This window comes from Rhagoletis zephyria, unplaced genomic scaffold (assembly GCF_001687245.7).
Source record: "Rhagoletis zephyria isolate East Lansing unplaced genomic scaffold, Rhagoletis_zephyria_1.1 Rzeph_scaffold_00606, whole genome shotgun sequence".
Lineage (NCBI taxonomy): Eukaryota > Metazoa > Arthropoda > Insecta > Diptera > Tephritidae > Rhagoletis > Rhagoletis zephyria.
The window spans coordinates 125,806-137,391 of record NW_016157690.1 but is presented as its reverse complement, the minus strand read 5'-3'; the positions used below and the strand labels follow the sequence as shown (position 1 = coordinate 137,391).

General features: G+C 36.7%; 1 protein-coding gene and 1 long non-coding RNA gene across 2 annotated transcripts in view; both read left to right on the top strand.

The window, feature by feature from the left end:
• The window catches only part of Stt3B (catalytic subunit 3B of the oligosaccharyltransferase complex), a 146,777-nt gene that overhangs the window by 22,613 nt on the left and 112,578 nt on the right, over positions 1-11,586 (top strand). The gene's annotated exons all lie outside the window — the stretch shown is intronic.
• On the top strand, positions 4,245-5,176 carry LOC108360683 (uncharacterized). Its single transcript, XR_001847166.1, has 3 exons — positions 4,245-4,359; positions 4,700-4,705; positions 5,165-5,176. It is a non-coding gene; the product is annotated as an uncharacterized LOC108360683 (long non-coding RNA).

The following is an 11,586-nucleotide window of genomic DNA, read 5'->3' as shown; positions in this document are numbered from 1 at the left end:
GGATGCCTCTTGATGTCGCCTGAACACCACCTGCACGGCGAGGCGCAAATGCTCCCGGTAAAGGAGCATAATATAATGCTCTGCAAGCAGTTCCTGATCGGGAGCCACAGAAGTGGCCACCCAAGCAGACAGCTGCTTGCAGAGGAGCCCTCGCCTAGGCACGTCAGGAGGCATCTATATGAACTGACGGACGAAGTCCAGAGGTTCATTAAGCAACCTCTGGACCCGACAGCTTACAGACAGGCCCTGAACGGCATTCACAGGGACTCAGTCTCGAGTTATGTAGACTCTAGACCTGTGAATGCCGTTCTAGGCATACCACCCCCGGACATCGACGAGACGGAGCTTCATCTGCCTCGGGAGACACGCACAACACTCGCTCAACTTCGCTCCGGCTACTGCAGCAGGTTGAACTCCTACTTGAGTAGGTTGAATCAGGATGTGCCGAATGAGTGTCCGGCATGCGGAGAGACCCCACACGACTCGAAACATCTCTTCGCATGCCCGGAAAACCCGACAACCCTAACGGCCTTGTCCCTGTGGACAAACCCCACAGAAGCTGCACGCTTCCTAGGGTTGCCGTTAGTGGAACTTGACGACAACGACTGAGATACCAACCGATCTGGGCGGGGTTGTTGTAGCCGCTACAACAACAACAACAACAACAACCTTACAATACTTCAATGCTGAGTTTATGTCGTTGATATAAATATTAAAGAGTATTGGAGCTAACACCGACCCTTGTGGTAGACCAATATCTACTGCTACCTTTGTGAATAGAGCTGTGCCAATCACCGTTTGTTGCTTCCTATCAAAAAGAAAACTACGGAACCATGTAAGTTTCTATACCGATATGTTCGAGTTTTTTTAGCATTATTTCCCTGTCGATGGTCTCGAAGGCTCTCTTAAGCTCCACAAACACCGCCAAGATAGTCTTCTTGGAATTCAGGTCCTCCTGCCTTTGTGATAATATCAAGTTTAGCGCTGTTTCGCATGAGTGATTAGCCCTAAAACCTGACTGCTCCTTAATGAATATTTTATTAGATTCAATATAGTTTATTGGTTGGTTTTTAACATATATGTAATACTCCTATATTGGCAGTAAGAGCTAGTACCGTCCGAAAACACTACAGTACAGATATATCAATAAACACGTACGAAAGAAAAGGAACACATACGTTTATAAATAAACATGTACACAACACATACACAAAAACAGCTCTCAGGTACACAATACATTGACAAAAACAGTACTAGACTGTCTCGCTTTGATTTCGGAATACTTACACTTTGAGAAGTTAGCTTACTGCCAATATAGAAGTATTACATATATGATTTTTTATAACCGTTTCCAGTATTTTTTCTAAGTTGGGAAGGGTGTTTATTGACCTGAGTTCCTCCGATTTTATGGTGTTTTTGACCTTTTTTTATTGGGACAATGGTCGAAGTTTTCCATTCTGTCGGAACTATTCCCAACTGAAGGCTTTTATTTACTAATAGGGCATAAAAGTGACCCATGTATTCAACGGAGTCTTTGATTACACCCTCGGATAATAAATTACTTCCACCAATTTTTATCTTGAACTTCTTCACTATATGGATAATATCATCTGTACTAATCTCACAAAATTTAAAGGTCCCTTGATTCCTGTTGAATCGGATCATAATTAACGTTTTCTATATTCCTATTAATATCTATGAAACTATCAACAAAGAAATTGTTTACCTTGTCAGCGATTTCAGTTCTATTTCTATATACACTGAAGAGCAAAACTGGAACAATAGAACGGAAAGTTAAGTAGGTGGTAATGTACTTCTTCAGTTTATTTACTTTATGGTAATTCAAACTTACCGATGTTTAACTAAACATTTGACCATAACAATTTTAAGATTCGCATATGGAAACTCAGAAAAAAATGACCAAACAAAAATGAACTGGATTGTTCCAGTTTTGCACCCTCTTAGTATTTGCTGAATTTTATAATTCAAAGAGGAATTCTGGCTCATTTCCTGCAATTTCGTAATCAAGGCGCGTGGGATTTTCGCTGTGAGTGCTTTAAGTGCACAACCCAAGCAAAAAAAAATTAAAAGTTTTTGCAAAACGGTCAGAAAGGCTACGCTATAAAGAAAGAAATCATATCGGCCAAATGTCCGTTTTATGGTTATCTAAACAAGCGATAAAAGGGCGGACCTCAGTCTGCAAGATCAAGAGACCACAAAAAATTGCAATTTGCTAGGCTAGGCATATTGGAGGGTCTCTGAATACCAAAAAACTTTGATTCAAAATCAAAAATTACTGCTTTTTCACCACAAAGCAAGTAACTGGACATTATGTAAGACATGGGAACAAGTTATTGCAGCACAAAGATAAAGAGGAGAAAGCCTGATTTGACATCCAGAAAATTTTTTTGTCAGAAACGCATTTTTACTAAGAAAAAACATTGGATGGTATTAATTTGAAGCGGGAATTTACAAGTTCTTCATAAACGACCACATTATTCCACCAAAATTTACTATTAATTAGGGCACGGCCCTAAATTATTTAACTCTGAGGATAAAATTAAACGTTTTAAGTCGGAATATTGGTTCAAGTGCTGTGCACCTGCATCAGGGATACGCCTAACGTCCCAAAATATTTAAACTATTAGGTTTGTATGTGTACATTTAATGATGTAGGGCCGTGTTACGCCTTAGGGAGTAAGAACTGTGGTAAAATCGACGGTAAAAAGAAAAGAGACAACAAATGAACATTTTCAAAGAATTTGGCAATTTCTGAGGATATTTTTCGCAGGTTTTTATCAATTTTAACAGGACAATGATCAGAAATATCCTCTGAAACTGGGGTATAAATCCCAAGTTTTTATAATCATGGAGTGACCTGCGTAAAGCCCAGAATTGATTCAACAGAAAACTTATGGAATTGTTTGAAAATGCCACTTCAATTGCGAAAATTCGCCCAATCGCATGCAATACCTTAGGCATGGCGTTGAGGAAAATCGGTGCGCGTTCTCAACAGATTTCGTCTAAAACCTGTGCGAAAGTATCCCAAGATGACCATAAAAGCTAAAATATTCAAATTGGTTATGGCCAATTTATTAAAAGTCAAGCAAATGGTACAATTTTCTATCGGGTGCAAACCTGGAACAATCTAGTTGCTACGTTTTTTCGCAATTTTCTTCTTTATCTGCTTGTATTAATTATTGTTTTTAAGGTCTTCTGATGAAATAAACATTGGAAATGTGAATTCCGAATATATTGCAAGAAAATGCTCATTATGTATTACTGTTCCGGTTTTGCTCCTCAGTGTATTTTAACGTTGATTAAAACTTCTTTGATGTTTTCCTTGTGATCTGTATTATTGACAAAATTCTTCAAATGTTTCCACACATGGTACAATAAAAACAGGTAGAAGCCAATTTGACGCAAACCTTCAAAAGTCGAAGTTTTAGGGAGAGTAAAAATAAAAATGAGCGTGTGTAAGGAAAAATAAAAAATTACATTTCACTGGTTGACGTTTTTAAGTAAATTTGAAGTTTAATTTTATTTATTTATTTTTAAGTTAAAATTTTTTAGTTAAAATTTGTTAATTTGTTTGTTGTTTTCTGTTTTTGATTTATGAGTTGCAGTGTTGTTGGAGGGACTTTCCGGCATAAGAGTCATAGTAACAGCACTTGGCATCAAACGTGCCTTTCCTGTACCTCCAGGTGCATTTATAAATTCTGCTGCTTTAAAATGTTTAACGCACAGCAAGGCAAGACGCTGCAGCTCTGTCCCACAGCTGCTTTCGCAACGCTCCTTACGCGAAGGACATTGAGGCACGTTAAAAATATTAGTGGTATCTGATTTATATTTAACACCACATAAAAACAACGCTTCAGGTGTTGCATTTTTAACACATACACTAAGTATAAACCGCACAACACTACAAAAATTCAAATGTTAATTAAAATTTGTTTTTAACGAACATTAAAGCATGATAAAAATATAGTAAGGTAGAACCACTGAGAGTCACTTTTAAAATTCTTGACGTTTCCAAACAATTTAATTTTTAAATTTACTCACAAACTCACACACACATTTTCATTTTCAATCTCAAGCAACAACAATTTCGAACAATTTCAATTTTTTATTTTCACTTTTATATGATTTTAAAATGTTGGCAAACTTCAAAAAAAAATCATGGCCGACAAATTGAGAGAACGGTTCTACCTTGCTATGTTTTTATCATGCATTAAAGAAAACAAACGACATGACATTTAAAGCTTAACGAAATATAGGAAATAAAAGAACACCAAGTTGAAGTTTAAGGGTTTGGTTCTAATGAGAGCAACGTCATTTTGGCTTCTACCTGTATTTATTGTTGTTTTTTTGTTAATTCTAATAATTTTTTTATACGCTTTCTTTATTTCATTGTATTCTACCCAATCACCAGTGATCACTGCCCTTTGGTATAACTTAAATTTTTCTTTATTAGTTTCAGTCAATTGTCTGTCATAACATTTATTTCTGATTTAGACCCGCTTTTGTATACGAGAAGTTAGTTGATTCATACTCGAAATCAAACAATTATTAATATGTTCGAGCAAACCATCAGGACTGAGACTATTCTGGTCAGCGAAGGTGCATTGTCTCAAAAGATTTATGAGGTTGTCTGGGCTCTTCCCATCCCACGAAGTTATTTCAGACAGTTTATTGATAGGGCCTTGTTTTTTTATATCGCATTTGAACCTTATAGTTTCATGATCCGATATTCTACGTTCCTCCGCTTTTTCACATGAAACTTCCTTAGCGTTCGAGTACAATAAGTCGATTAGTGTTTCGGAATATTCAGTAACCCTAGTATTAAAGTTAATTAACTGTTTCATTGCCTGGTGGGCGAATATCTCGTTCAGTTTCTTACTATTTGTGGACATTATATTCAGGTTTATATTAAAATCTGCGATAATAATGGTATTTACCATGTACTGTGTGAACCTTCAACTCCATGCCAGGGTTCCTATTAACTGACTGTAATTGTTAATAGCTGGCTCTGTTTCTCTCATGCTCTAGTTTTTTCATGTATACAGGAAATACAAGGTGGTGTTGATTGATCAGCTGATTGGATATTTTTGTCTCTACACTATTACAGGAGAATGTCATCGAAGACGAAGTGGCGCAACTTTAGGATGTCAACAAAACGAAATGACGAAAATGATCTCCTATTCCCTTTCGTTTTGACATCCTCCTGGACCAAAAAGCAATAACAAAATACACGGGACTTTTACTTATAAGCAATTGCCACCACCTTGTATGGATGCGCCTTGCAGGACACTGTCGGTTAGTTGTCAAGTGGTTCACGTCCAGCCCTAGATTAAATTTTTGGTTTCCACGAATGCAATTGCTACACTTGTTTATTTGCTCCTTTGTACACTCCATTGTTTTATGATTACCCAAGCATTTAGGCAGACCTCTTCATCCTTGCACTTCGTAGCTATATGATTGAAGCCCTTACATTTGTAGCAGACTGACACACCCATACCAACTTGGACTCTACATTTCTCTCACCCAATATTAATTTTATCGCTTTTGAGCACTGCCGAGAACGTATCAACGTCCGTTTCTATGAGCACATTATAGTATCTAGACTTATCTTTCTTGACTTCAATGTATTTAATAATTTTAAAGTCAGCACTTTTTAAACATTCATTTTGTGTAATTTCTGCAAGTTGCTCGCTTTCATATTTAAAGCTTACTCCAAACGCCATAAACTTGGGTTTAGCCCTATTCGGCACTCTAATTTCATAGCGGTCACTCATTTTATTTGCAATTGCAGTCTATTTTATCGCGCTCAGACTCGTTTTCGCTTTGAATAACGATTGTACTTTGCACTTTTCCTACCCTGCACATTGTTTATTTTTAGATCCGACGGATCAACATTCTTATTCAGGTCTTCTTTTGCTTTCATCGCGTTTTGCTTCCCTTTCGGTTTTATGATCAACGGTTTCTCTTTATTTATTTTCGGCTCTTTGTGATTCACTATTCCGCTTTTTAAACGCTCAGCATATGAGGCCTTCAACTCACTTACGGACTTTTTTATTCACATTTTTTTCTACTTTCACTCTCATTTCGTTCCATAGCCTCGCATAGATCTTGGCTATGCTTTTTCACATCCTCAGCTACAGCTTTCATCTTATTGGCCTCAGCTATGCTCGTTTCGCATGTTTTTTGAACTCTCTGCATTGCATCTATACGTTCACCGAATTTCCTCTCTATTGCTTCTAAAAGGAGCTTTAGCTCTTTAGCCTGCATATTTTGCGACTCTTGAAAGTCGTCTTTACACTCTTTTATGTATTTACTATTATTCTCTATAGAGATATTCATATTTCGCAATACCTCATCAATATCACGATTGAGAGAAATAGAGATTGCGCCAATCGCGGTACCGCTAATCCGCTCTTTGTGATTTTGACAGAATCAGCTGTGTGCGTGACGTCATCTTGGTGCAATTTTTGATTGTGAGCATACGAAAAAACCAAATAACCATTTTAATATTTGTGTGTTAATATTTCTGCGTGGTTTTAAACAATTTTTGAAACATTACAAAGCAAAACGAAGTGTGCAGTGGCAAAGTCTAATAGTGAAAACAAAAGGAATGCGAGCGATATAAGTTTTTTTTTCGTTTCCTACGGACGCAAACCTGGCGAAAAAGTGGAATCAGTTCTGCCGGCGAGGAGATGCATTAAACACCAAATCGGGCTTTGTGCTATGTGAGTGAACTATGAGCTTCTACATGGAACCATGTTGGCCTTTCCTTGGTGAATTGTAGTAGGTACATTTCCATGGTGAATGTAGACAGTTGCTGGTTTAGTTTGCTGGCATACATCCAAAAGCAGTTTCTACAGTAAAAAGATACAGGAACTTCACTACCTATTTATTTTTGTTAGTACCTGATTCTTTTTGGTGCTGGTATGAAGAAATGCACCAGTGGATAAGGTCGCCAGGCGCTAATTCAAGCGGCATCTTACCGCACTGTTACGTACCTAATACAAAACAGTGCCCAAATTATCATACATTTAAAAGTTCAGCTTAAATTATGTTTTACTTACATAGAATATTTGTTTCCAAAGAAGCCACACTCATACATCCTCTCGGAAATGGTACAAAAGTCATCAAATAAAAGCTGTGGAGTCAACAGCTGTGGAGTTTATGGTGGTTGGCTACCGTCCACAAATATAAATATGCACTCTGCATGGCTTTTTACAATGGCGAGTCCAAAAATTTACTTTGCTGCACACCTTCCTTTCCTACATGAAATTGCAAACACTGTTAATACATCCATTTTTTCATATGCTAGAAATCGTACTTACCTAAAGGGCTACATGTCCAAAATTATTGCTACGTGTTCCTAATTAATCAATCTTTGTATATTTATTGATTCCTGCAAAACTGGGCCATGTAATATTAACATACATTGTTTATATATTTTTATATGCGCTTTGCATTTCTCTCGCAATTGCACCAAGATGACGTCACGCAAAAATTACGCTCAAAAATTCTCTCTCATTGGCGCAATCTTGTATTCTATCATTCTTGCATCAATATTATGCATATATGTGAGACAACCATCACACATAAAGCGCACATAGGCATTGTCCGCAAGTACTTTTTACTGTACTCATTGAGATCAGAGCATTTCTTTGCCCAGTGAAACACTTTGCCGCATATACCTTCACAGTGGATTCCACTCTCACCGCGTACTAGGGCTTTGCACTTACGGCAGTCACCCATTTTCTTGACTGACACTTCACTGCACTTTTGAGTGTTTTTTATTTATTTGACGACCTCCCAAGCCTTGTCGAACGGTGTTATCGACACTTGTGTTTATTATGGTTCACAATTCGTTATTTGTGTTTGTATGTATGTGTTATGTTTACTAGATATAAAACACGAAGCTGCTGCTGCGCGCATTTTCGCCTATGACTACTCTCTTCACTTTCACCGTTTTCTTCCTAGTCAAAGTATATTTTAATTTAATTTAATTTGCTTAAACTAGTGTCACTATCACGTTGCTATTTAGCAAAATTCACTTTCCGATTATATATATGAATCGCTATTTGCATTTGAAATCGCGTTAAGCTAATAAAAACCGCTGAAATTTAAAAACTTCGCGGAGCTAACTATAACACGACATTTCACACCCACGAACACCGCACCGCAACCTCTGGACTCTACAACCTTATCAAACGCCATGCATTCTAGGCGATTTTTATTTGGGTTCTATTCAATGACTAAAAAATCCTGAAGATGGCATTTTAACTCCTTTTACATTTAAAAAGGATGCTGAAAACTTACTTTGTTATATATTATATTCTTTTGACTTATTTCAAATAAACGATATTGTAAACGACCTAAGTAGAATGTTAAATTTAGTCTTTATAAATAATGACATTACCTTTTATATTTATAAACATGATGTACATACCTCTAACCTGTGAATCGGTTCATCTTAAAGTAATTACAATCCAATTTTCATTCTACAAGTACGTAAATGATCATAGCGACCCGAATATATTTTTAACTACGCTAAAGCAGACATGGGCACAAAAGCCCATACGGGCAAGCGAGCCCATTTCGCGGGCTAGATCAGGACAAAATCATGGGCAAACATGAAGGGGGCACCGTCAATAAAAAAAATTAAAAAATCAGGGCTATTTTACAGTCACTTGAAACTTGCACTTTATTATACTAAAAATATTTATTTATGTCTAATAACAAAAATAATGTTTCAACAGACATTAAGAGTATAATTAAGTATAACAGAACAGTCTTAATAATAAGTAGCTAATTAAAAAATGCGTTTATAAGGTTACATATACAAGAAATACAGAATTTGGACAGATATTATTGACCGGACATAAGGTATTTTTCCAATTCTAATGCGGTTGTACTAGAATTGGTAAAATCTATGTCTAACAAAGTTGAGAAATAGTTGTAGTCCGATAAGGTTCTGTTTATTAGTGCGTTTGCACCATAAACCGTTCTGCTTAACCCAAGCTTAAAGACATCAAAGCGACGAAAATTACGACTCGGCACATAAAAATGGATTCTCTCAAGTAGGAACGGACAATAATTTTTCCCCGAGACAATACTCAATAAAAACGAATGTATATGAGCAAATTTGACATCGCTATAACTGTTGCCAACTTTGTGCCTTTCGCAATAAATTAAGTGCGTTTGGGGAATTAAAACGCGAAATTTTTTTAGTTTAGCGCTTGTTTCGTTTTTGGTGCCCTTTTCAAGGCAATAATAAAAACGTGATTCTATGGTGACATTGTATTTATTGTGTTCATTCATTTATTCATTCCAAACGTACGGAAAACTTTAACCGTTGACTTACACATATGTTAGTGTTTGGCCGAGCTTCTCCTCTGGATAATATGCTCCCAGATAATCTAAACGCAATATTTTCACACAGTCTCTATAACGGAATTTATAGAATATTCTGCTAATTAGCCGGGTGTGCGCATTTGTACAAAAGTAAGCAATTGCATGAAAATGAAGCCGCTAGAGAAACCAAGTAAAGTTTTGCAAATTGTTTTACGAGTAAACAAAAATTNATAATATGCTCCCAGATAATCTAAACGCAATATTTTCACACAGTCTCTATAACGGAATTTATAGAATATTCTGCTAATTAGCCGGGTGTGCGCATTTGTACAAAAGTAAGCAATTGCATGAAAATGAAGCCGCTAGAGAAACCAAGTAAAGTTTTGCAAATTGTTTTACGAGTAAAAAAAAATTTTGCTAATTAAATTAATTAATTGCGCATAGTTGGAAATATTTACAAGTGACATTGCGTGATTACTTAAAATATTTGAACATGCTGCTTTATATGCAAAAATACCATTAAACACAGCAACACAAATTTGGTGTTTTTTTTTGGGGAAAATTCCGCTATTTTCAGTGTTTTGGTGCTTATTTAAATAAAAATTTGGCAATACTGATCACTAGCTGACCTTCATCGAGCGCTCTGGGTTCGGACTGCGAAAATGGGAGTAAAAATCAAGTTTTCGTAGTAGATGTGCATTTCTTATCTTCAACAATTCATTTCTCCTCGTATCACTATATTGTGGGACTAAATAAGGGGCTAACATGTCTATTCTGTGCTGGTATTAAAAGTTTTGTAACCGGTAAATTATGTTCCTGTAAAATTTTAAACCCTTTTCGAATTCTGTGTACTCTCGTTAACGGTAAATTTTGTTACCATCACATAAGCATGGTAACAAAGTATTGCTCCGTGAAATATGCAATGCTAGAATCTCCACAATTCTTCATAGCTGAATTGCTGAATATTTTAACTGCATTACCAACGTAACTAGAATCGCGGTGACAAGAACTGGTAACATTTTTTGGTAATAAAATTTTCCGGTAACAAAATCTTTGGTGACGTGCAGAATAGACCTGTAAAGCTGCTTTTACAAGGGCCGACTTTTGTAGACTNTTTTACGTACCAATCAGAGACTGGCTTGCGTTGAACGCCAACTATTGCAAACTCAATCAATACTGCTGCTTTGTATGACTGAGCAGCGCGTTGGCTTAGTAAATTTTGTTACCATCTCATAAGCATGGTAACAAAGTATTGCTCCGTGAAATATGCAATGCTAGAATCTCCACAATTCTTCATAGCTGAATTGCTGAATATTTTAACTGCATTACCAACGTAACTATAATCGCGGTGACAAGAACTGGTAACATTTTTTGGTAATAAAATTTTCCGGTAACAAAATTTTTGGTAACGTGCAGAATAGACCTGTAAAGCTGCTTTTACAAGGGCCGACTTTTGTAGACTGGAAAATANGACTGGAAAATCGACTAGCCAAAGCATTTATATTTTACGATTGAGATGTTATTTACACGGGTCGATTTTGGTTGAACGACAAAAATCTACTAGAAAATCGACCCGTGTAAAAACGCCTTGATCCAGCGAGCAATTACCATTAAAGTTAAAATGCCTAGGTTAAAATTAATAAAAAGTTATTTCATTCTTTCTTTACCGGGACAATTGTTATATCGGTGGGCAACGACGCAATTACAGAACTTTAGACAGAGCAATCTTTTTCGATCGGGTTCAAATCGGGTGGTTGTGAGGGCCTATTCACGAAATCAAGTGTATGTGCAAAGGTGCTGTAGCTCACCAATGTAACAATCGTGTCGATAAAAAGGTAATATATAACTTAATTTGCTATTAAAAACACCACCGCCTTTCTATTTGAAGAGTAAATTTGTTGATGCAACAAAACGGAGGAGATTTTCAGTTGAGCGTCAGTCAAATTATTTCGACAAAACGTAACAAATCTACTCCTATCGGAGCAAAGTCCGAACGATGGCTTATTGTGTATATGAGGAAAATTTACGCTCTTTGTATGGTGCACAAAGTCAGTATTACCGCAGCCGCAACTTTTCATACCCTTCCTCCCGTAAACTGTTTTTCCCTTTCTTTAGTCCGCGCTCGCACTAACGCTGCTGCGCGGGCAAAAAAGTGCCCACCTCTGGTGTAAGTGATATAATTGAACAATAGGCCTTGATAGCAAAGGCAGAAAAATGAAA